At 37.8% G+C, this 27394-nt stretch overlaps 1 pseudogene; it reads left to right on the top strand.

The window, feature by feature from the left end:
- Window positions 1–607: 607 nt before the first annotated feature.
- LOC149173352 (uncharacterized) lies at window positions 608–6756 on the top strand (annotated as a pseudogene).
- Window positions 6757–27394: the final 20638 nt, after the last annotated feature.

Below are 27394 nucleotides of genomic sequence, written 5' to 3'. Positions count from 1 at the left end.
ATGATCGATAAAAAAAAGGGCTAGAGATATTGCGATCTGCGATTTTGCGAAGCAAATCGCAAAATCGCTTTATCGCAGATCTATAGGGCTCATTGTTCAATAAAGTATTTCTCATAATCCGATACCAAGTTATGGGCATTAATGTCAATTTAGTGGTTAGTTGATGATCATTTATGAGATAAGATTTAGATTTGATCGAAAGGTTGTTTCACGTAGGGTGATATATTTGATATGATTTCAGAATTAAAGAGCTTTCCCGTCACCTTAGCTCTTACCATTATTCTTTCCTTAATTATAAACTTGCAGGAGCGGCAAGCAGAATAATATACGCAACAATATTTAGAGCGTAATGGGAAAGAAGGGAAAAGCTTCGGTTGCTAAGGACAAAGAGATGATGCCCTTATTCACAGACACCACCTGTACCAGGGATGCCGACATAACCACTTGGGAAGGCATGTACAGTCTGCTCGAAGAAGAAAATCCCAGATTTATGGAAGTTAAAGTAACAGCAGACTCATGCAGGTCGTCTGAAGCATCAATCACTGAACTTGCAAGTTCATTCTTGGACTGAATAGCGACAAGACCTAAGATACTTCCATACACAGACATGGTCAAGTGGGTACTGGATAGTGCTGATATAACAGACAGACAATTCAAGTCTCGAGGCCAAGACATCATTGGGTCATTCACTCCACAAGATTTAAGGCTTATGTATCATCTACCAGAGCCGCAGGCAAGCTACAACAAGCAGTTCGTGGAGAAGTTCGCCAAAGAAAATGAATATTTGGCGGAGTGCACCAAAAACTGGTCAGCGAGGGAAGAACCATTGAAAAAGGACAAACACGGTATGTACAATATTGGTTCCCTCTTCTCCCCATATTGCTTTGCTGCTATTATGCTATGTAGACTATTTAGAAGGCCCGACGTCAACAAGTTTTCATCTGAGTGGCTACCCCTATTAGATGAAGCCACTAATGCCACTATTATGGATTGGGCTCAGATATTGTCTGATAATTTAGCCTCAACTATTTGGAACTACCGGTCTAAAAGAACTCCCTCTCAGAGGATTTATCCTCCTTTCTTTTTAGCTACTTATGTTATGGATGCAATCTATTTTGCTTCCAGATTTCCTTTAATGGGTTGGAAGTGGACAATACAGAACACCTTGCCCATTCACATTTATCATAAGGAATTATGGGATTCCAAGTTTATCCCGTATTTTTACAAAATTTGTCATGGGATTATGTTACCTCTTTATAGAATGTTGTATAATAGGGACGCCCCAAGATTTTCCCTCGAAGCGGAAGTTGACATTCTCCTTGTCACAAGATGGTTTGGGGAAGAATTTTTCACCTATGTCAGAGTATTCGGAAGCATTGCTTCCCCTCATGTCCTACCCTTATATGTTCCTGATAAGTTATTGGCTCAAGAAATTGCCTACCAGACCTGTGGGGTAGGAGGAATGAACAAAGAGTTGAAAGACAAGAAGAAAGCCATCTGGCCGCAATTTCCTGTGGCCTGAGGGGCCTTTTCACTATTTGATTTAGGTCATGCATTTAAAGAAGTAGACAATATGTTGTGTTTATGACTGTTCAAGTTTCCAGGAAGACAATTTGACCCTTTTGATGTCATTAAGAATTTTACTACTGCTCTCAAGATAAAGGTATTTTCTAAAGAAGATGATCTTTTTGATGATATCTTCCAACAGAAAAACACATTGAACGAAGTTTTGCATATGGCTCAAATTCAATTTCCCCCAACAGAATTCCAAGAATTCAAACTGTACAGAGAAAGGAGACTAGCAATCATCCCCTTGGATAAGTTACACTTGGAACCAATAAGGGAGCCAACTCCCAGTATCAGTTTAAGTGAAAGTTTGGGTATAGATGAGTCCAGGTCTAAATCTGGGAAAGAATCACCAGAACACTCTAAACGGTTCGAGAGTGACCATAATAAAAGTGAAGGGTCAGTTAGAGATACTGCCCAGTCAAAAGAGTGCCCAGAGCAACAGGTCTTGACTACACCACAGGTAAAGGTTCCCCCTCCCCTCATCCAACCACCAAAGCCAGTGAGAACTGAGCTGGATAAAGAGTGGCAAACATTCAATGAATTGATTAATACTGAGGAGCAAAACACAAAGACACCTGAGAGTACAGTACAGACAATGACAGACATGGTCATTGGAACAATCAGTAATGCTCCAAAAATGGAGCATATTCCCATTACCACATCATCTGAAATCATGCTCAAGATAGAGGAGATTCCTCCTCTAGATGTATTTTATAGTTCGCAACATAAGGCAGTGGTAAGAAGGCAAAGAAAGAAAAGGAAATTGGATAGCATGCTCTCACTTGAGGCAGAGCAGCTAGATGTCCTATGTCGAGACCCCACCAATGACCCTATTGAAAAGCTGACTAAGTTATCCCAGATCACAGGAGTCTATGCTTCTGCTACCATTGATAAAGCGTCCGAGGTACAGCAATTACTTAAGGATAAAGAAGAACAAATCCAAGTTTTGCAGCAACAGCTACAGCAGGCCAGTGCCAACCACGAAGCAGAGGAGAAGTTAGAAAAATTACAACAAGATTTTCAATAGATGCAGCTGGGATATCAGAACAATTTGGCCGAAAAAGAAAATCAGTTATAGGTTATGCTAGAAATGCATAAAGATGATCCCAAGCCCACAGAGTTTGTCTCAGAAGCCCTTGCCTCGAATGACCAACTCTTGCAACAACAAGAGTCATTATGCCAAAGAATATCGCAATGGAGTTCCCATTGCGAAATGAGTGATAAAATTACAAATCAAGTCGTGGACTTGCAACTCGACTATGATTTAATTGATAAAAGAATTTCTGATTATTTGAAATGGCAGGAATCAGAGGAAGGAAAGAAAGTAGGCATGCTCAAAATCAATGAAGCCCACAAAGAAATGATTTTCCATAAGTGGGACGCACAGATTAGAAAGGCGTAACAGGCAGCGGAAGAAGCAGCTACAACGTCAAAAAACGTCATTGACTGTGTCAATGAAAACCTGCACAGAGCAAACCTCATATTAGAAACTGCTCCGGGATTTCTACCAAAGGCACAACAACTGCAGACAAGCTGGAGAAAAAAAGCTGAGGAGAAAGGAGAGTCCATCAGGAAGTTAACCAAGTTGAATTGGGACACTTACTGGCAATACTTGGTTAAACCATACAGTCAATGCATGACTCTCAAATGCCTTACAAACTCTACCGAGAAGATAGCACCAGCACTTGACGATTCTATTTTCGCAGGGCAACTAAAATCGGAGGTCGACCAACCGACGCTCCTCAAGCCGATGCTGAATGCTTGCGATCTTAGAGAACAGATACATAGATAGTTAATTCCAGATTCAGTTTTAGTTTTAGTTTTGATTTATTTTTGCCTTAGATGAGGACGATCATTTAAACCTCCTCCTATATTTTTTGTAATAAACTATTTTTAGCATTTAGGAAGTAGTATTTTAACCCCTCTCATGCATTTAGAGAGGGGTCCTGAAATTTGTCAAAAACGTTTCCTCAGAACATGCACTTCTACACCCTCAGAGGAGGTTTTGATGAATGAATGGAATGAGATTTATTTATCTTGTCTTTGATTTATTTATATTTGTGTTTAATGTCTGCTACTAAAATGCATTTATGTACTCTTAGTAGATATTGAATTAAGAAGAGATAAATCTATATTGTTGAAACTCATGAGTAGAACTTGTTATCAATGGTACTTTTATCTCTTAATAATTTCTGCTTATGTGTCGAAGTAATATTTTATGTTCAGTTATTTATATATGAAGGCTTGAATGTTTGAGTTATCATTTGGCACTTTTGTACGGTGATGACTATTCTGTTTATGCTCAATATATGAATGGCTTATTATGCGATATGATTTTCAAAATTGTTTTAGCTGATTTCATATACGAAACAATTCATTTTTATCGAATTCTTTTCTCGTAGTGATTGAATGATCTTTATTACCAATTGCTGCTAGAAACTATTTTAGTTTGCATAAGTAAAAAGTTAAATCCCAGGTTATATTTAGAATTAGATATTTATGTTCATTAGGATACAATTGCATGTTTTAAATTAGACTTAGATTAAAAGAATTTTACTTAGAAATCTTTAGAAAAAGGAAATATCAATTCTTATCATCACACACACAAATTGGGAAACTAGTCCCATTATCCCCAGTCGGACCCACCATCCCAAATAGAAAAGGAGTTGCTTTCAAGGTCCGGACCGGGTGGGTATTCCCCTTATTGTAGACCCAATTTTCGGGGCTTCAATAATAAGTTAGTTAAAGACCAAGCCAAGCTTGACTTAGCCTTGTTTGAAATAGAAAGACTTACAAGTGAAAACATAGATCAAAAGAAATTGTTGTAGATATGTAATGAGAAAGAGCATGATTTCAAATAAGAAATCATTAGCTTGAGGACACAATTGGAAGAAGTGAGAAGAGTTGAATAGGTAATCAACAACCAACTGAAGGAAAGAGATAAACAATGTGAAATATTAGAATCAGAGGTTGTCTTCATGAGAAATAAGTCAGAAAATAGTAAGAGCTCAAAGGTAGCTATAGAAGATAATAAAGAAACACCAAAAAGGATTGTAGGAGAATATTCCATCAACATGATTAGCAAAGAAGAAAAAAAGAACAAGCATCAAAACTAGTAGCTGAGGAATGAGACTAAGAAAGTGTATTTTGAAAAATGAAATTTGCACCCAGAGATGAGTTTAGGAAGCCTGTAAGATTCCAAAGGAGGGATAACAATTCCTTTGCTCCCCTATTGGAAGATGTCAAGTGCTTCAATTGCCATAAACATGTGCATATAGCAGTTGAATGCACAATTATATCGAGGTTTATCAACAGAATATGCAACAAAAATGCAAGTTCCCTCAAGCAAGCAATCAATGAAGAACTTTACAAGAAGCTCGAGATACAATTGGTGATGTTGATGAACTTTTATCTCATCGAAAGCAAGGTTTGAGAGAAAAGGCATGGATGGTGTAGGAGTAGATGATGAAGGTTTCAAGAGGCTCGAGGATGATTTTGAGCCAAGTCTTTTGGAAAAAGAATACATGACAACAAAGGATGATCAAACTCATGAAAATGGTGTGCCAAAATGGTTTCAATTTTATGAAGAAATTATGTGCTCTTGGAATCAGTCTGGCATAATAGTGGTACAACGGTATGATAACCTGCCCTGTAATGAATATGAGGTTACAAATTAGAGGAGTTAGCATGTGAGCATATGGTATCAGTTATAAGAAAAGGAGGAATCTCAAACATATGCAATATGTTATTTGTTAATGTCATATTGACATATACATAGAGGCTTCTGCAAATGCTAGAGAAGTTATCATATAGAAAGTTACAAGTCTAAATGTTACAAAGTCTACATTATAGAGTCTGGAGGATGGTTTCTACGTTTCAAAGGCGGATGATTACATAGTCTTCTTCATCACCTATGGCCGTGGAAATGTTGATTAGTTTCATCCAAACATAGATAGGAATCGATGGATGTAATATAGTTTCAATTGGATTGGTGGAATTGAGATCATGGAATATATACGCTACAGTGCAATATGAAAAATATAAAGCATTGCCTCTAGTAGACCTGTGGAACATTACACGACTTGGTGTGCAATGTTAGCAGGATATATAGAGAGATTACAAAGCTTTTGTTAGGATACATACGAATAGAGTGCAGATACTAGAATACTTATGTTAATTTGCGTTATTATAGTTATTGAATACGAAGAACTCATTAGAACAAAAAATGCTTTGCTAGAGAGACCATTTTGGTGCATCTACTCAAATGTCTTAGACATTGGCAGATATTTATGGCATTTGTTGAGCAAATATTGCTCGATGTATGGGGAATATTGCTCTGTGTTAACATGCCAAATAATATTGCTTGATTTTAACATGCCAAAGAATATGTGCGTGGCGAATATTGCTCAACGTTAACATGCCAAATAATATTTCTCGATGTATGGCATTTGTGGACAACATGATGATGGAAAAGTTATAAACTACCCCTATTTTGTACTAGTTGTGTAGACTATACAACAAGGTGCCCCTTTGCTTGTTGATTGTCCTGCATACCTATAGAAAATATACTCTTTTGTGAACTGCCTATGAAAGTCTATAAAACTTCTATTCTTGTATTCAAGGATAAGGAAATATATGTCCAAGAATATTGTTGTTTCAGGCATCTATATTGCAAGCACAATCAAAGAAAAATGGTGAAGACTTAGGTAGAAAAATAAGTGAGTAATCTTTCGAACCTGAAGGCAACCACCATTCAATGTCCAACACCAATGTTTCTAAGACTTCATATTCTTGTCATGTAATTCATAGGAACAAATGGTTGGGTTGCACTTCAATTCAAAGATGTTTCCTTTTCAGAGGATAAATTATGTGCAAGTTGTTTAGAGGTTGTTATCATGATGTGTATCTTATATTATAAATGAAAACTTGTGCCTGGATATTTAAGTGAATACAATATTCTTTATCATGATGGTCATTTGTATTATTGATGTTTCTCAGTTTGTAGACCTTGATCATCCACGCGCATTAGAATTTTTGCGTGAGTACTGCCTTCATGTCTCTAATTTCTTTGAGAAAATTGGAGTAGAAGTTATGGTTTTACGAGACCTTTTTTATTTTATGGTTGATCCATCTATTATGGATGAATATTTCGATGGTTATATTAAAAATATGCAATAGAAAATGTAGAATAGGGGCATGCATTCCTCTACAACTGATGAAATTCCCAAAGTTATTTTTTTTTAGTCCTTCATCTTGAGAAAAATATATCAGGTACAATATTTTGAAAAGGATATAGGTTGGATTACCAGTGGAAATAATACTAAAAAAATATACTATCGGTACTCTTGCAACAAAGGTGAGTGGGAAATTGACATCTTTGAAGGGTCTCAAAGCTCAGTTGAGGGAGATTCATGGATACCTAGATCTAGTAGCTGATGGAAGGCTTCCACTTAACCATGAAATTATATACAATCTCCAGGGATACCTGGATCTAGTAGTTGATAGAAGGCTTCCACTTAACCATGAAATCATATAAAATCTTCAGTATGTATTCAATCTATTGCCCAAATTTAATGTTAATGATTAGAAGGCTTTTACAGCAAAAAAAATGACATGGTGTTGGTAATCTATCTTTCCTCTCTTATTCAAAGTGTCATTTCCATTCATAATCCCATTAAAAACAAAATTATTAACAAGGAACATGAGAAAGTTGCAGATGCTTCATCCTCACCCATAATAGTTGCAACAGAGAGTTAAGTAGATGCTTCTACTTCTGTGATGGTAAGAAAGATTGTAGTTGGATTATTTTCAGAGGTTATCTTTTGCAGCTCAAAATATTGGAGCTTCTATGAAATTTTTTGTGGTAAGTGGAGAAATAAGGTTTCCTTAATGCACAAATGGAGAAAACTCTATAAAAACCCATCCAATTGTGCCATTTGAACCATGCAATTTGAACCATGAATGTGTTCATTGACAATATTATATCTAGTATAGAGTTGTTGATGTCATAAGTTTGGTTCCATGAATGCTCAATCTTCTATCATGCTTGTCTTCTATATAGGACCTGAAAAAAAATCTTTAACATATATGGAGCTACGTACAACAATAGTTTCCCTATTTGTGCAAATAATGAAGTTTGTGGTCTTAAAAGAGTTCTCTCCTTATTGATTTTCATTGTCCCTTTTGCCATTGATGTCAAAGGGGAAGGTTAGGAACAATAAGAAGAAATGATTCTCAAGAAGAAATAGGGAGGAATGATTCTCATGAAAAAATGTAGGAGGACTAGATCAGTATTGTCATCAATGCCAAAGGGGGAGATTGTTGGTGAAGTTCTCATTAATAGCAAAGGTTGTTGAATGAACCTTCTTGTGTTGATCATTGTGTAATATGAAGCAATTTCTTGTCAGCATCCACATAAATTTTAAGGTTTAAAAGATGAAATTATGTCAAAGAGAACATTGTTCACCCAATTTAGCGCCTACTTAGATGTTCATTTAGTATTAGAGGTATTCATCATTGATATTGCTGAATATGTATTATTTTTCCTATGTATGTATTGTTTCTCATGTAAATTCGTTGATCATGTAAGTTTTTGAGTGAGTATGAAGCTTGTTAGAAGTATGGTCTTGCAACAAGTGCAAACATAGTGATGTAAATGCTTGCAAATGTTTGCAAAAATTGTGATGTAAATGCTTGAGGATAACGTATTTCTAGTGTGTCTTGAAAGATATGCTTGTCAGAGTATTGGAGTGTTTAGTTGCTACTAATATTGTTGATATATTGCCAGTCAAATATGAGCGAAGCATATTGGTGTTCTTGAAAGAAATGGCAAGAAAAACCATAATGAAATAGAAAATACACATTTGTTCAATGAGAAGACCACATATATATGTGTATGCATCCTACAATGTGCAAAAATAAATCTACATTGTTTTGGCTTATGCAATCATTACAATTAGCTGATGTTACTCTTTTAAATAATATTTGGTGGACCATGATTTTTTTTTGTTCTTGTAAGATTGGTAGGACCTTTTCATTCATTCATTTTCAAAAAGAAAATTACATCCATGAAAGACATTCAATGGCGTCAACCTGCCAATTGGGAAACCAAGTCTGTTGGCCATCGTGTATGCCATCCAAAATCTAAATAAATTAAGTTTGTCAAACAAAGCTTTATATGACTGAGTGTCTGTAAACCGATTTTCACCTAACAAACTATAATAACTACTACTAACCAACATATACATCAGAAAATTAAAAAAATAAGGAGTTTCTACATCAAAACTAACAACTAATCATCAAAGGAATCCATAGGAGTTGGGTCCTTAGTACTAGATCCTTGTAATTCCGATTGAGGGAGGCATGAAATGTGCTTCTCAAAACGGTCAAGGCGAACATTCTGCTGCTAGATTTGAAATTGGACAAGTTGAAATTCTTTCTGGATTTCCTGGAAACCTGGATCAGATTTGACAGAACCTATAGGAGAGGTCATAATAGCTCTGGACACAATGATTTTCATCATCCAGTACAGATGAACAGTTTGTTTATACTGGGTGGTACGCCAATGAGTGTGTCTGGGTTCAGGAACTAGGACTTGCCAGTCTTATAACTACACTTCAACTTCTTCCCTCTGATTGAGTTATGCTTCCCATGTCAAAATCATTTGTTTTACATGGGTTGGGGTCCGTGGATTATATTCATAGGCCGCCTCATTGATGATCTAATCATCCGACTTGTGGTTGCTTTTCTAAGGTGGTCGAGCGAAGGAAGAACCCTGACCACCTCAATTCCCCGACTTCTGCTGCGACCCCGACCCCCATTTCTAGATGAACCGAAACTAGGGTAGGGAAAATCCATTTGAAATAGAAACCAGTCAATCAATTACAAACTTTCAACCAAACAGGTCAAGCCACAGGCCAGGACCAGGTCGTCTACTAGCGGGATAGGTGGTTACACAAGTTTTTAAAACATGACACAATTACATAAAATAAAATCAAGAAATGGACTGTGTTAGGCTCGAGCCTTACATATACACTAAGAGTCGAAAAGGGCAGCCACTGATGCCACTCTATTATAATAACAATCACTTCGTGCTCAATTGGGCCAGTAGATAGAGAGAATCCAGAGAGAGTCTGTTGCCTCAGAAGGGAGGTTCCACAGACCAGCTCCCTGAGCCGAATACCATTGAAAACCACACTATAACCATAAAAAATTAGAGAAGAAGATTTAAAGGACATTCCCTTGCTGAGGGCCAACAAATCACGAAGATATCCATTACCATCAGGCAGACAATCCTTCAACAGAAGACGATTAACCCAAAATTTTCCATTCATTCCCATTCGAAGCAATAGAATAACAAAGAAAACAAACCCGACATAGAAACAACAGACACAACATAAAACGAAACCACATAAACTTTCCCACTTTCCGAGAAACCAATTCCTTTTCTTACGACATTCAATTCATAGAGATTGTCAACAAACCGCGGTCGAGGAAGGGAGAAAAGGAAAAAATCATATCCGACCACGCATGCCATGGACCAGAGGTCGGTCACGCCCCGAGAGAAGAACTTCCTGACCATTCTTGCAGACAGAGGATTGAAATCCGAGAGTTTGTGCTTACCTCCAGGAATTGAGCTCCAAAACAAGAAAATTGCATAAGGAGGACTCCACGCCCTCCCCACCTAGAGTTTAAGAGCCCTGCAGCTCGTTGCTTCAACATTAAACCTTCCCATGCGCTCTGTCACCCCACTATCTTGATCTTACATGTGAGGGCAAGGGTCGAGCTGCCCTCTAGCCTTGTCACCAATCTTTTCATGCATGACGAAAATCTTGAGAGGGACAATGATTTGTATCGCACCTCGATCAGGGGGTCGACCATTAATTTTGTTTTGATATTCAAAATCTTAAAAATGTGAAACGAATATGTGAAATACAAAGAGACAACCTTTCATTTTAGATTCCTACATGGAACACTGACAATCAACAAGTCATGGATATAAATATATGTGCTTTTGGATGGAAAGATAGTTTTTTTGAAGATTGAGTTGTTGTGAGACCAAGTTTGTGGATTTCCCAGTAAAGAAAGAAAGAGAAAGAAGAGCATATGTGAAGCAGAATTGAGGAAGAGGAGGTTGAGACAAAGTACATAACAAAGATAAAGAGTAGGTTAACTAGAAAAATAAAATTGTAATCTTATCAGGGGATAGTTGTCTCCTTTCCAATAGTAGCCTAAAAAAGAGCAGGTTAGAGCTTGTAGAAGGAGTAGGAGTTTCCCAGCAAGTTGTAGGTTACAAAAGAAAATCGAGATAGAAGTCTCATGTAGGTAGACGCTTGCAGAAAATTGATGTATGTGGGAGTGGGTGCTTCCAACAAGTTGTATCTCACAAGATAGAAAAGAGGTTGGAGCCTCTTGTAGGTGGGTGCCTACAAAAGATGATGTAAAAAGGGAGTGGGTGTTTACTTTATAGCACAACAACAAATTCGTGGTTTTTCCATGTGCTGCCCTTATTCCTAGTTTCTTATGCTATGGTTTAATGTTGATTATATGTTAAATTTGCTATGGTTTAATGTTGCTTATATGTTAAACTTTCTATTCACATGTTATAATAATAAATATAATAATATAGCCATTTATTTTAATTACTAAAAATTTAATTGGAAGAAAACAATAATTTAGATTACTAAAATTAAAAATTATTAATTAATTCAATATTAAATCTATTTTACATTACCATATTCATTAGGTTAAAATTTAGGAAGTTTTTTTGTTTTGCAATATGGCCCCTAATTTTTTGCAAAAACAAACCAATAGTAATAATTTCTAGTATTATTTCATAAAATTGAATTGTTTTTAACATTATATATTTTTTGAGTTAAGACTTTTGTGATCCATAATAATTTTAATAGCATCTTTTGGAAAAATCACATAAGAGATATTGTTGCTAACTAGTGGTTAGTGAGTAACAACTAGTTTGACTAAATTTAACTAAAGGCATAAATAAGTCAAAACTTTGACCAAAACATATAAAGAAATCTAATTAGATAATTAAAATTTATTTTTATTTTTATTTTTTATTTTATTTTGATAAAATAATATTATAATAGGTTGATTTAATAAAATAATTTTTTTTTATTAAAACTTTTTATAACCCCTTATCACCCTCCCTATTAATGAATATTATTATATAATATTCTAAAAATATTAATATTAATAGTTTAAACCTATTCATATCTCTCAAATATTAATTAATAAAATTATTTGTATTAATTCATATCCCCGTAAAGTGTGTACAGTGTATTATACTATATCATGAGGTAATCAACTTTCCAAAACAAACCGACAGTCGTATATTTGCCCGATAAAGAGATTATTACGTTGAAAGCGTGGTCTAGTGGAATTTAAAAATTTTAAATTATAAATCATCAAAATTTAATAATCTAGAAATATTTTTATCTAAAAATTATATAAATGAAGTCAATAGTCGCTAACCTTCATCCGGTAGTAATGGGATTTCAAATAAAATAGTCGCTAATATTGTGTTGGACAAGATATATGTGTGCATAGACATGAATTTCAAATAAAATAATTTGCTAACTCATGAAGTCAATTCTCATAAATCATTTCCGTGGAATAATTATAATACAAAGACTTTGCAGGGAACAATTGATCGCCCACAGAACGATGCGAGAGTCATTAACCATTCCCATGGTGCATGTCACGTCACTCTCACAGAGTCTTAATGAAGTCAACAATCGTTAGCCATTGACTGACGTGGCACACCGATTGGTGGAAAGTAACCGTACATCGACTTTTGATGGAATAATAGATGATCCAAAGACTCCTATAGTCAATGGTCAAGTCAATAGGTACCCACCATTCACGTGGTGCACGTCATTGTGACTGAATGATTCACAGTTGAAAGAGTTGGTAAAGTACAACTTTAAATAAAATAATGTGCACAGACATGAATTTCAAACAAAATAATTTGATAACTCGAAGAGTTTTAAATAATGAAGTCAATTCTCATAAATCATAACAAAATAATTTGATAACTCAAAGACTTCTAAATAATGAAGTCAATTCTCATAAATCATTTCCGTGGAAAAATTATAATACAAAGACTTTTCATGGAACAATTGATCGTCCACATAGCGATGCTAGAGTCCTTAACCATTCCCATGGTGCACGTCACGTCACTCTCACAGAGTCTTAACGAAGTAAACAAAATTATTAAAAAATTATTAAAAAAATAAAATATAATTACTAGAGTTGTCTATAATGCGATTTTTTGGAGATTCTGGTGACAGAATTCGGCAGAAAAGATTGAGATTAAATCTTGATTTGTTGCAGTTAAAATGGTTTTTTAACTGCATATTTGGATTCAGCACACTTAAAAACCCCTGGGACTCTTTCATTGTACAAAAACTAACTATCAAACTTGGGATTCCAATAAATTTTTGCCAAATTTTAGCCAAAAAACCCACCAAAAAAGCTTTCAAAAAATCACATTATAAACCATTGCTATAATTATCACTACCCTTCACCCTAGACTAACAATCATGGATACACTGAACATTCAAACGATAACCTCAAGTCATAAATCATGTGCGTGGAATAAATATAATACAAAGACTTTGCATGGGAATAATTGGTCGTCCATACTTTTACTTTTACCACAGAGTCATTAACCATTCCCATGGTGCACGTCACTCGCAATAATTGTACTCCACATTAAGTATTGACTGACGTGGCAGAGAGACCAAAGACTTTTTAAAGGAAGAAGTGAATAGTCATTAACCAGTCACGCACTACAAAGACTTTAACTTCAAATGAAGTCAATAGTCACTAACGTGCACAGACATGAATTTCAAATAAAATAATTTGATAACTCAAAGACTTTTAAATAATGAACTCAATTCCCATATTAGAGACCTCCCATATTAGAGATGAAGAATCAAGTGAGATGAGGTTGATAGAAACTCCTTTATATTTGGTGGAGAGAAAGAGAAATTTTAGGGTTGAACTTTATATTTGTAGACATGATAATGAAAGGCTCAATAGAGAATAAGAGAAGTAGAATAAATTGAAAGTAGTGTTGTTGCAGATTTTATTTGAAATACAAAGGAACTTGCAACAAGGACCAACTGCTAATAGCACAAAGAGGAATCACGCAAGAAAGGTACAAATCCAATTACAAGTTTAGAACCACAGGCTAGAAAATAATAACATAGGAAGAAGTTCCTAAAGAAAAATGGAGAGGAGTACCAAGAGGGATGCACATTGCGGTGACACTTAGTAGAATACTCCAATGAGAGGACATCCACTTTTAAAATATCATCATCAATGATATCATATTAAGTTCCCATAGAAAATAAGGAAAAGACATTGTAGGAGTTCCTTACTTAAAGAGTTGAGGAAGGAAAATTCACCTACATTCAATGAAAAATTAAGAAAGATAAGGAACTAGAAGCATGGTTGTTAGGATTGAGGAAATGCTTCTAAGTATAAAACTACTCAAGGAACATAAAGAATATAGTGGCCATTTGCAAATTGAATGGAAGGGCTTCCATCTGGTGGGAAGACACTAAGAATGTGAAAAGAATCAATGAAATAAGGATTGTAATACCCCCACCATTCATAATTTCATTAAATACTATTATTTAGGATGGTGAGCCAGAATGATACTTTGAGGCTAGTGTGTCCATGTAACGAAGTTAAATATATTGTGGGGCCAACGTGCCCGAATATTTACAAGCCTGGAAAGGTTGTGAGGCCTTAGAGCATGAATTATCATTAATAGAATAAAATATTTTCATAATAATAAAAATAAGGCTAGCTACGGAGCCCACTCCACAGAAAGAGTATGGGGGGTGCAACTTTAGACAAAAAGGCAACGATTGTGTTCTTTTGGTAAAAAGTTATCCCTGGGGCCCATGGGGCTCCAGTGAGTGCCACTTGGCTAGTTAAGGCCATGCAGTTATAAAAGGTTATGTTTTCCTACAAATTCATTCATTCATCCAGGGGATGGTTAGAGGAGGAATTAGTCATTGAGTTCTGGGGTGGACTCTAAGACTGAATAATGGCTAGTGAGTCATGGGGTTGGACTCTGGATTGATCGAGTTTCAGTTATTAAGTTAATTGTTCCATATGGATGCATCTCGTTATGATGTGAGCCGTTATGTTGGCTCTAGGAGCTTGGTGCTACAAGGGTCTGATGGCCCTGCTTATGGCACTGCAGAAATGGAGTTTTGATGGGAAATTGATGTTATTTTATGGCGTAAAAAGTGCCTGGAGCCCTAGAGTGTCATTGTTGTTGGGTTGGAACCTTGGAAAATAGCCTAGAGGGTGTCTCGAGGCCTAGAGCAAAGTGATTGTTGGGTTGGGACATTGACCATGGATGTGTGGATATTTTCAGTTACCATTTCCTTTGGAGTTGGTGTCCCAACTTGAGGGTGATCCGATGGTTGAGCTTATGAGCCACCAGGGCTATGATTGGGTGGAACATGGAGAGACCATATCCAGTTGGCCTCTTTTATAAAGGTAAATGTTTCAAATTTACATGTATCAGTTTATTTGTTTATGTTTGATATTGTTGAGCTAAAATAGAGAGAAACCCTACTTATAGTGTTTCGTGCTTAATTTTCTGTTATTATTTGGTAATTTTGTCATGTATATTTTATATTTTTTTATGGATGTCGTGTGTTATGTGCCCTGAAATGATTTATGGGTTCCTTCATATGTGTTTATACGCTCTGATAGTAAACCCTAAGATGGGAAGTTTTGGTATTTGTGTATCTCACCTCTGTGTGTTTTAAACCTTATAATTTGTGGGGTATGGACTGTAACCCTAGCTGGGGTTTCACATAATTTTATAAATGGATCAATTATGTAATCATGCTAATATGTGTGCTCAGATAAGTTCCTTATGTTTTCTTTTTTTGCTTAAGCAAGTGTCGGTCCTTCTATTTCATTAAACCAAAATTAGTTTACAATATTTACAAACGTCCATCCGACACTGAAGAAACATGAGACAGATAAAAAGCTAACTCCCAAAGGTTAAAAATCTAGCCTTACAAGGAAAATCTCATAACTCCAGGACAACAAACCCTATTTTTATCCTGAGTTTGGAGGGGAAAGAAAACCCTTGGGATCTTTCGCACCCTGGCCCCACAAAAAACCCCATGAATCTGCGCCGTCCATCTCCGTCCCCAATCCTACAACCAAGGAGTAGATCATCCAGCAAAGTTGGCTGGTGTATAACGTTCCTACCTCACAAAACAACTCGAACGGTCATGACCAGTGATCCCCGCTGCAAGATCCAATGGATGATAATGATTTCGCATCAACCAAGATGACCGAACGATAGTGTGCGATGGAGGGCAGTATACGAACCCACCTCATTGCCACATGTAGAACGCCGTATGGGATCGCTCCGTAATTGCAGAAACCAGTTTTCATTTGAGGGTTGTGCGATCCGCCAAAAACCACCCAAGAAGCGGTTTTACTTCTCGGAGCCCAAATTTCTATGTAAACCTACTGCCGGAAAAATTGTAGTCATGTTCCAGATTCATTTTGCCTTCGCCTAAACCTGGAATCCCCCTGATTGACCATCCAATAACCATCTGATAACCAGTGATGTCCATTCCACTTATCCCTGGATTTTCCATGACCATCAGTGGTTTGTCCCTCACCCAAAAATAGCTTGCCTGAAGCCTTAGACACATACAGAGAATAAACGCTTTGAGCTCACGTCCATGGCTTTGTTTATAAACACGACCCTGTCTTCTTCCACTTGCTCGAAACAAAATGCTCTCAGTCTGCTCTGTCTTAGCTCATGCCACTCCATCGAACCCCTGTCTTCAGTATAGCTGACACCTTGATTGGTGAGAAGATCCGCCAGCTTGTTGGCCTATCTTCGAACATGATAGAAATTGATAGTGCGAAGACTTTGGAGATGACCCTGAATTATTTGGAAAACTCGGATGAGTTTCCAGTGTTTGGATACTTTCTTCGGAGCTGTTCCACTACTAATTCTTTTCACTGAGTTGATGGTAAATTCAGAGTCCGCTTCTATTATTACATTTTAGCAGTTGTTTTGATTCAACCATTCTAAGCAATGCTCCAAAGCCATTAGCTCCGCCATATTATTGGTGGCTATACCTAAGTGACAGTGGAAGATGCTGATGATACTTCCCTCTGCATCCCTTAAAACTCCTCCATACCCAGCAGTTCCCGGGTTTCCTTTTGAAGCCCCATCAATGTTGTACTTCAAATATCCTTCCAGGGGAGGCTTCTAGAAATCCTTCTCCTTGTCCTTTGTGATAACCTTTCTGTCTATACCTTGAAGAGTGAGTCCCTGCATACCCAGCTGCATGAGAATTTTTATATCTGTATTTGAGGGAGGATTTTTGGGGTAGTTGAGAATAGAGGAACTCACTGTCTCCCTCGGCTGTTTCACGATCAGCTCCAACAGTCGTTGAGGGGGATTCTTTTCATCCTTAAAGATCCTTTTGTTCCTTTCTTTCCAAACATTCCATATGATGAAGCTTGTTGTTAGGGCCCAAGATGAATTGAGAAAATCATGATTCGAAAAATTTCTCCTCCACTTATTGAGGGTATTACTGATACTCCCTCTGTCCCTGTCGGTTTGTTGAAAGATAGTGGCAAATATGTCCCATAACCAGGAGGTAAACATGCAGCAATTGAGTATATGCTCAATTGTTTCCTCTTGAGCCTCACAGAGCTGGCATCTTGAAGGCCCCAGAACCCCACTTTTCCTGATATTATCCCAAGTTAAGATTTTCTTGTGGTGCACCAACCACATGAAGAGTTTGATTTTCATCCACCCTTGATGCCTCCAAAGATTCTGCCATTTTTTGTCTTGAACCTGGGGGTCCCTCGCTTGGAGAATACCTTTAGCTTCCTTAAGATTGAAGGTTCCCTCTTTATTATTGCCCCATCTCAGTTGGTCTTGCCCCCCTGAAACTAATATCTTCCTTTGTTCCACCATTTTCATGAGTTCCTCTGCTTTTGTTTTCAGGGGATTATTATTTCTGCAATCAATGTGTCTCAAGATTCTCCATTTTTCTGTATGATGAGTATGATCCCAGCAGTCCTTTACCTTAATTAATTCTTGGGTATCTGTCTCCTGCTTAAGGTCAAGGAAGCTCTCTTTTAACAGAATTGGTTCTTGTTGCCACTTGTCTTCCCAGAAAAGAGATAGATCTCCTTCTCTGATTTCCCAAAAACTATTTTCTTGAACTAGACTTCTATTCTCCCAGGATTTGTTCCAGATATGCGAGCCCTTTATTATTCCCGACATTCTTATGAGATCACTGTTTTGCCAAGAGCTAGCATATTTTTCTTTCCATAAATTTTCCCATTGGGCCTTTGGATTCTGAACCCAACGCCACCAAAGTTTGGCCCCTAAAACATTGCTAAGAATTTCCTGATCATCCAAGCCTAGCCCTCCGTGGTTTTTGTGTTTACAAATTTTCTCCCAAGACACTAAGGCCCATTTTTTCCTATTCTCCTCCTTTCCCCAAAGAAAGTTTCTTTGGATATTTCTAAATTGCTGTAAGACTCCTATTGGAGCTGGGAGGGCTGATAGCATAAATATAGGTATCGCTTGAAGAACTACTTTTGCAAGCATCAATCTGCCAGCAAGATTTAAAGATCTACTGGTCCATTTGCTGACCTTATCCTGCAACTTATTGATCAATGGTTCCCAAATGCTTTTGAGCATTGGTTTAGCCATGAGAGGGACCCCTAAATATTTAGATGGCAGAAAATCCCTTTGAAAACCTAGAATTTTGGAAATATTTTCTGAATAGCAATATTGGCATTGAAGAAAACTATTTTTGATTTGGAGAGATTAACTTCCATACCTGAAGCCAAGGTAAATAGATTCATGATTTTTTTTGTAGGTTGAAGCTTCTTTGATTGTAGGAATACCTTGTAACATGGTGTCATCTACAAATTGTTGGTGAGTTAGGGCCTGACCATTATCATTTAGTTGCAGGCCCTTGATCTTCCCTGTTACTTTGGCATGCTTGATAGACCGTCCTAGTCCTTCTATCATGAGGATGAAGAGAAAGGGAGAGAGCGGGTCTCCCTGTCTAAGTCCTCTTGAAGGATTGAAAATCTTAGAGGGAGAACCATTTACTAGAATTGAAAAGCTGGGAGACGTCACCAGAGCCATTACCCATCTGACCCAATTATGATCAAATCCAAAAGCAATAAGAATTATTTTGATATAGAGCCAATTTACTTTATCATAAGCTTTGGCTATATCCAATTGCATAATCATGCCTACCTTCTTCTTGCTTGATATAGAGTGAACCACCTCGTGAGCTTGAATGATGTTGTCAAGAATTTGTATGCCTTCCACATAACCAGATTGTTCCCCTGAAACCAGAACAGGGAGCAGAGGTTTGAGTCTGTTGGCCACTACCTTGGATATTATCTTGTAAACCACATTGCATAAAGCTATGGGTCTATGCTTCTCCGGTGTTTGAGCGTTATCCTGTTTAGATATCAGGGCAATAAAGGAGGTATTGAGCACTCTCAGAATGGTTCTGTTCGCCTGGAATCCTCCACAACCTGCAAAATATCATGTTTAACTATACTCCAGCAAGATTTAAAAAAATCCACATTGAAGCCATCCGGGCTTGGTGCTTTGCCATTCTACATATCTTTGAGGACTTCATTGATCTCCTCTTCCGTTATTGGCCTGTTAAGGTTGAAATTATCCTCTCTGGATACCAGCTTCAGTATATGACAGGTTACCTCCCTGATGAAATGCTGAACTGTTCTCCCGCGTTATGCCTTGGAAGTGCTGGACTAACACCGCTTCTATGGCCTCATGGGAATTCTGAAGCTCCCCCTCCTCATTCTTTATCGAAGAGATTCTGTTGTAAGCTCTATTGGCAATGGTGGATTTGTGAAAAAAATTTGTGTTACGTTCTCCTTCTTTTAGCCGTTGAACTTTGGACTTTTGTCTACAAAAAATTTCGTCTTGTTTACATAGATTTTTCCAATATTTATGATGCTTATCAACTTGCTCACTTTTGACTTTATCAAAGACTTCCGTGATCAGAGCTTGGTTGAGAACTTACATTTTGTTTTCATCGGATTTTTTTTCCTCAAAAATATTACCAAAATCCTTCTTGTTCCACTCTTTGAGCCGGAGCTTGATATGCTTAAGTCTTTTATGAAGTAGGAACATGCTTGTCCCCTGGATCTGCAAATATTTTGACCACCATTTTTCAATATTGTTTATGAAATCTGGGTGGGTCAGCCAGATGTTTTCAAATCTGAAAGGTTTGTTCCTGGGAATACCAATGCCCTTGATCTCCAATTGAACCGACCAGTGATCTGAGCCTCCAAAAGGAAGAACTATCGCTATAACTTCCTGATCTGTTAGCATAAGGTCCTCTGAGATAATAAATTTGTCTAACTTGGATGCAACGTGGGCTTCTCCTCCTCTTTTGTTGTTCCGGGTAAAGAGGCCCTTATTCATATCTGTATCTACTAGTTTCATATTATTTATAAAAGTTCAAAACTATAAGGAATCTTTGCTAAGAGTTCTGGTTCCCCCCTTTTTCTCCAAAAGTGATTGGATCATGTTGAAGTCCCCTCCCATGATCCAGTGAATTCTTGTGTGTCTCTCCCTAAGGTCCTCAAGAGAATCTAGGAACCTGAGTTTGTCATCCATTTTTTGAGGGCCATACACATTTGTGACTAGATAGGTATTCCTTTCTCCTACAGGTTGAATAACTACTGATAAATAATTCCTTGATGCCTTCGCATTTATTATGTCAATTTTAAGGGGATTCCAAAGGGTGAGAATGCTCCCCGCTGTGTGCTCTGCTTTAACTTCTAAAAACTCAAATCTCTAAGCCATTTTCTATGGAGTTGTCTTAATTTCTGAATGGAACACTTCATTTCTTGGATGAAGATAATATTTGACATTGCTTGTTTCATTCTATTACTAAGCAATATTTGCTTTCTTTTACTTCCTAGACCCCTAATATTCCAAGATGTTAACTTCATAATTAAATATTTATGAAGGAATAACTGGCTAGGTCTTTCATCTTACTTGAGTCTATCATTAGCTTTCCACACTCCATCAAGAGTTCATTATGCTTTTTCTACCTCTTTTTTTTCCTGGGTTTCTAGTAGCTAGACCAGGAGTTATTTTCATCGTTTTCACACCTCTGTTGTCTTGCTTGTCAATGTTTTTCCCCTTCTCTAGACCTTTGGCATGAGTTTTCCATAAGAATAGTTACTGTATTCTGTTGAGCTCTTCTTGTGGCAATGAGTCCACCCCTCCCGTGGTTCCTTGAAATAAGAACCGTTCTAGATCTAGGTGTTCTTTGTCAAGAATCTCCTGAATATCACGATCATGCTGCTCCATTTCATTTTGGGTCATTTCCTGATCCATCTCCAGTTCTGTATCACTCATCATGGTTGCATTCTGAAACTCAATATCCTCCATATGTTCGCCCTTTTCTTCTACCTCCTTTTCCTCAAGACTTCCTTCCAATACTGGATCTTCTTCTGTGGTCTCTTCTTCTTCTTCCAAAACGTGGAATTTGTTATGACTGATCAATTGCCCTTCATTTTGATGTACCTTTGTCCCTCTCTTGCCGCTTTTTCTTCTATTAGTTACCTTGTGAAAGCTTTTCGTATCCTTCATTGTGCTAGCTTTGCTTTTTTTTACTACTTTACTAAGAGGGCAGTCTCTGATTAGATGCCCATTTTCATGACATCTGCGACATCTGAATGGAATCGAAGCGGCTTCGACCCTTCAGTCAGGTATGGTATAAAGCTTCGCTTATAGGCGGCACAAACGAATTGATTCATTCACATATCGGGCGGGATCGGAATGGGTTCTCCCCCATGCACTGCTTGAACCTGCTGAACGCTATTGTTTGTATCCATTCTTCATCATAAACTTCCAGGATCACCTCATCTAGAATAGCTCCTGATAGGTCCATTTCCACACAAATCCTAGCAAAGGACGTATATTTTCCTCTTCTAGTAGCTTCGGAAGCTTTGACAAAACATCCTAATTTATTGCCTATGGCAGCTAGAGATTCTTTTTGCCAATAATCAAGAGGTAGAGAGTAGAGCCTTACCCATACCGATACTGAAGTGAAAGTCTCCCATTCTGGGACAAAATTCATCATCCAAGGCTGCATATAGAGGCCTGCTGCAGCATAAAAGTAGGGCCCTCTTTCAAACACTCTGTCTTTGTCTTCAATATTTGTAAACACCACCGTGAAGAAACCCTTTGACCCAAGATGTAAGTCTATGCTCCCTTTAGGTTTCCAGTGGTATTTGATCCATGTCTGTAAAGCTTTTTCTGTGGGCCACACTCCCATGAACTTGCAGATGATAGCATGAGTCCTCATGTGCTCTCTGTGTGCCTGCAGAGCTGGATCATTTAAGATTACTCTAGGTGTGAACTCAACTTTGGGTTTGCAGGGTCCCTTTTGTTTTTTATCTTGAGATCCTTGTTTTTTGTCTTCTTCCTCCTTGTCTTTAGTATTGACCTTTTCCTTATTTTGGTTCCTATTGTCTCTTCTTCCACATTCCTTTTCCCTTTCGCATCAGTACCTCCAGCATTCTCAAGAGGTTTCTTACCTCTACTTGCTACTGCCTCCTTATAGGAGGAAGTGGGGCTCCCTCCTCCACGACTCTCCATGGAGATCGACCTTTGAAACTTATCAGAAACCCTAGTTTATCGCCTTGCGTTTCACCCCCGCCGCCCCATTTCATTCAAAGCCCAAAATTATATGTTTGTCAGTTCCTTATGTTTTCATTGTGGTGTGCGATCTTTGTTGTGTGCGATGTAAAATATATGTGTGTGATAGATGGTACTTCAATATTTCGTTAATTATAATTTCTTGGGCACATGGTAACTTATGGAAAAAATATTAATGTTGAGAAATGGCAACAAGAAATTCTAGTTTAATTTGTCCTTGAATTAAACTGAGAATTAAATTCGAATTTTATTCTCATAGCAACTTGTAAATAGTTAATTAAGTTTAATTGACTTAATTATCTTAGGAATTTCGAGTTGGAAGTATTTCTTTAGTCATGTATATGTTCTTTCTAAATTTTAGGGGTCTAGTATGAGTTTAAATTGAGTTGTAATTAGATAAATTCGTTTACAGAGTTATGGTCTGTTAAATTAGTTGTAACTGTTTGTGGAACTTGTTATCTCTTTATGATTTTTAAGATTGGCAAGAAAAATGATCATAAAGGATACGTCAAACCACTTTGGAGTCTAGGATCTAGCCATCCTAGGCTCAGAGAGGGCTCTCTCTGTATATTTTGAGATTTGATTTTTCTTTCTAGGGTTTTAATATTTTAGGCTAGTTATATAGATAAAAGATTGATTAATTGATTGATTGTTTGGTTGGTTGGGATAAATTCATCTGAAAATGGGGCACTAAGGCTTCTTGTCTAACTTACAAGAACCTCACTTTCAAAGCTTAAATATGCCCAAGTCTTTATGATTAACCAATGCGGAATTAAATATGTGCTTGACAATATAGGTGTATGCTTATGTCTGTTTTAGAACTGTTTATGTGCTTTTAAAATTCTGTTATTTATGTTAATACAACATATATATAATAGTAAACAATGCAGCAATAGAACAACACATAATATAAAAATTTAATTAGGATTTCACCCGAAACTCTTGGGCTACGTCTCCGTGAGCTCTAGTCAACTCAACTAGGCTCTCTGGGGTTATGGCAAGGTCCTTTTTACAAGATCTTGGCTCAACTCCACTATTTTACACAACAATAATGGGTTTAGACACCATTTTATCCCTAGCTCTTAAAGCTCTCGACTTTCTAGCCCTCGGCTCTGGCTCTGGCTCTTGGCTCTGGCTCTGGCACTTCGGCTCTGGCTTTGGCTTTGGCTCTTCAGCTCTGGTTTCTTTGGCTCTCTGCAACCTTCAGTTCTATGGCTTTTCACTTGACCTCCAAGTGACCCCAAAGACTCCCTCAGTTGCACAGTAGCTTTTCGTTCCCTCTCCTTCTGCCTTTGCATTCCTCTCTCAATTGGGCTCTCTACCTCCTTTGAGGTACTTTCTCGGCTTTTTGGCTTCCCTGGTTGTTTCTCTGCGATCCATTACCCCTCTACGGCTCTGCGGCTTCTCTACTTCCTGTTTGTTAGACTGGCCATCTGGCTTCGTGGCTTCGTGGCTACAAAATGCATCATTGCCTGTAAAAACGCCTGCTTCAGCATGACATGATGATCAGGAACGGTTACAGAAGGAATCGAGGCCGTTTCATAGGAAAAAACCTAAAAAATGAGAAAATTGCATTACATAGATATTTCTGGAAGATACACTGTCGAAAGTGAGATCTGGACATGAAATTCCCTTCAATCGCCCCTAAATCCCTATCAGGTGCGCCATTAGGTGTTATATCGCATCGCAAAAGTGTTTTGGGTAAAATCCCAAATACACGGGAAATCATTGAAAACTCGTCAAAATCCTTTTTATCGGACTTCAAATATTATCGCATCCACCCTAATATCGCATCAAGTCCGCCTTTGGACGTTATCGCCCTCTCCACCGTCGATCTACAGGACCTCCAATCCAACAGTCAATATGTGATTTCGGGTAGCTTAATGGTAGGGAGGTTACCTGCCTGAAAGGGTGGTTTTCCTCTCTCCTCCACTAGCCACGTGTCGATCAGTGTGTGGGCTAGAGCGGAGCCAGCCCAAAGCCGCTTTCCGCCTAAGGCCCGCTCGAAATTCTACCTTTACAGAACTCAAATTCTATGAATTGAGCCTATAATTCACTTCGGGTTCGGCTTTATCACTTTTCGGGTGTTTTCCTTTGTATTTTGGTTTATAGCGGAAACGCGTTAATACACGCAAAAGTCCCTTTTATGGTGGAACTCAAATGTTATAAAGTCGAGCTTATAAATCCGTTGGGTTCGGCATATTATTGCCCCTTTTTATCGTTGCGACGCAACGTTTTGATGTGATATGTCACAATCGCAAGTCGCATAGGCCCGGGGGTCTGCCCTTTGCCTCGTGGCATCGTCGATGCCGATTCGCTGATATTGGCAATCGCAATATCACATCGGCCCAGATTCCTCGCCTTGTATCGTGCCATCGCTGATGCCGATCTGCCGATATCGGCGATCGCAATATCGCAATGCCCGAGGACCCGCCATCGCACACGGGCGTATCTCTGACCTGATATATCGGAGATCGACAATCGGGGGTTTCTCCCCTTTCCACTTAAGTCCACCTCTTTGACCCTTCTCTGATGCGATTTCCCTTTATAAGGGTTTTATGACCATTTTTATGGGATTTTGCCTCTTTTTCCAAAGAACAAAGGCATCTTCTTTCCGCGATAACTTCTGCATCCTAAGTCCATTTTTTCCCATTCAACTTGCAGTAGATTCAGAATGAAAAGATCTCTGCCATGGGGATATTTCCAGGAACTTCCTTGGACTTTAATTTTCCTCAATGAGGAACACTTAGACTTAGGAGTCTATCCAAAATCCATTTTGGATCATGCCTTCCCACTAAAAGAACTTTTGGTCTCCAAAAGACTGATATACTAATATGAACAATAAATGAGAGTAACAACACCCTCTTATTTCAGCCTCCACACACTTGCCTTGCAAAGTGCCTCTGAACCAAAGTCTCTGACCACTTCCCTTTCTGGATGTGCTGGTCTTCCTGGGAAGAACTATCTTCCTCCTTGCCTTCCTGCAAAACTCCTGCTTAGATGGTAACAGAAGGTAGTTTGAACTTCTTTGCCTTGATCATTGATCCAAGGTGGCTAAAAAAAATGTGAAGTACATTTGCTCCACAAAACTTTCATTTGTACATGTTTGAAAAGTTGTCAACGACAACTGTTAACAACAACAGAAATATAGACAACAACTGGATGGCATAAAATCCTACTTCAACAAAAGAAACATATTTCCACATCTTGTGAACACCTCCATGTCTTACATTTGCATACAAATGATGGACTAGATAAGAAGCCCACAAAACATGCCTTTAAAACAAATGACCCTTCAAGTCAAGCACGTAGAAAAAGACCATTAGGACTTTTTTTCCAATGATGAAACACTTCATCATTATCTCCAACTTGGATACCAAGTTAACTTTCCCCAAGTCAACATTACATGCATGCCAAAGCAACCAACCCTTTAGTTAATTACACATACATGTTCAAATACAAGGAAATCATCAACATCCATATGTTCATGCATCTCAAGCTTATGCATGCATTTCATTCTCCAAATTTCGCTTAAGTACACTGTACTTTCGATGTTGAAATGAAATATAATGTTGCAGCAACAAAGTGAGTCTCCTTCTCAACTTCTCCATTCACTTACTTGGTAAAATCCTGCAACATGCATTCCATTAACAAAGAAATGCAAATAGATGCATAAATATACATGCAACCTTAATTGGATAAGAAATCTAACCATTCCTCACCAATCCCTTTCAAAGGTACTACCTTTTTCTGCACATCAACATCAACATGTGAATCATCCTGAAACACATCAATCATGGAATCTTCCTTTCCATTTCTGCCATCTTCTCTTTCCACTTTCTTCAACTTTGGTGGAAGCATTGTTGGATTCAAAGTCCAACATTTTGCAGCAAGATGTCCTTTCTTATGGCAATAAGTGCACTGCATGTTCATCCTCTTGACAACATGATTTTCCTTGTCTAATGGACCTTTGGCTTCTTTCTTCCTTTCCTTCAAAAGTTTGTTGTATGTGGCCATTCTCTTCTAACATCTAGAAACATTATGGTTATCCAAACCACAAAAGGAACAAACAATTATTTTCCCATATCTATGTGGAAATTTATCATGCTTTGCAAAATCAAAAGGAAGATGATTCGAACTAGATTTATACCTTTCTCTTTCACCTTTATTGCCTTCATGAGGAGGTGAAGCAAATGAAGAAGTGGCTCCCTTTGGAACACCATCAATCTCTTCAAGGCTGTTAGAGTCTCCCCAACTCTCTGGTTCAAGTGTGTGCTTCTGAACACCTGCATCTTGCAAATGATGTTTCAATCTATTGCATTCCTCCCGAATACAATCTTCACACTCTTGAAGACCTGCAATGAAACTCCTTCTTGGAGATGTTTTAATGGTCTTCATGGCAGCTTTGGAACTTTCTCCATAATCTTGTCCATAGCCAAGACCCAAATACTTAGGCCTTTCCTCAAACATTATTGGCTCAACAATACCTTGTGCATGTCTGCCCAAGCCTTTTCCTTCATAGCCCATCTTGGACATTAGCTTGGAACCTATGCCTCTAGTATGTTTTTCAAAAGAACCAATATAAGCATTCTTAGAAGAATTTGAAGACAAATTGGAATGGTTTACCTCTTCTTCAGGCTGATACTTGACTAAGACTTCTTGGGCAACAAAGAGCTATGCCTCCAACTCATGCATCCTTTTCAGTTTCATATTTTCAATATGAAGTTGCCTCTCCATTTCCTTCAATTTGTCAGAAAGCAACTGCTTCTCTTCCTTCATGGAATTCAATTGCTCTCTAAGTATGCTTCTCTTCCTTCCATCCTCATACATTTCTCTCACCATATCCCTCATGGTGGCCAGGTATTACTTCATGTCTTCATCAAAGAGTCTTGTGATGCAAGAGGATTTTGAGGACTCACTTGTAGAAGTTGTCATTATACCAATGAACACAAGAACTTCTAACAAGATTAACAAAGAGCTTATTCAACGACCTTTTGCAACAAACCTCTTGTGCTTCAAGGATTGCCTTAAGGTCCTTTGGGATAGGAGAAT

The sequence above is a fragment of the Pinus tabuliformis genome, chromosome 4_2 (genome assembly GCF_031772625.1).
Source record: "Pinus tabuliformis cultivar Carrire ecotype Pingquan chromosome 4_2, CPIR1, whole genome shotgun sequence".
In the NCBI taxonomy this organism is placed as follows: domain Eukaryota; kingdom Viridiplantae; phylum Streptophyta; class Pinopsida; order Pinales; family Pinaceae; genus Pinus; species Pinus tabuliformis.
The sequence above is the reverse complement of the archived record's forward strand: the minus strand, read 5'-3'. Positions and strand labels throughout refer to the sequence as shown.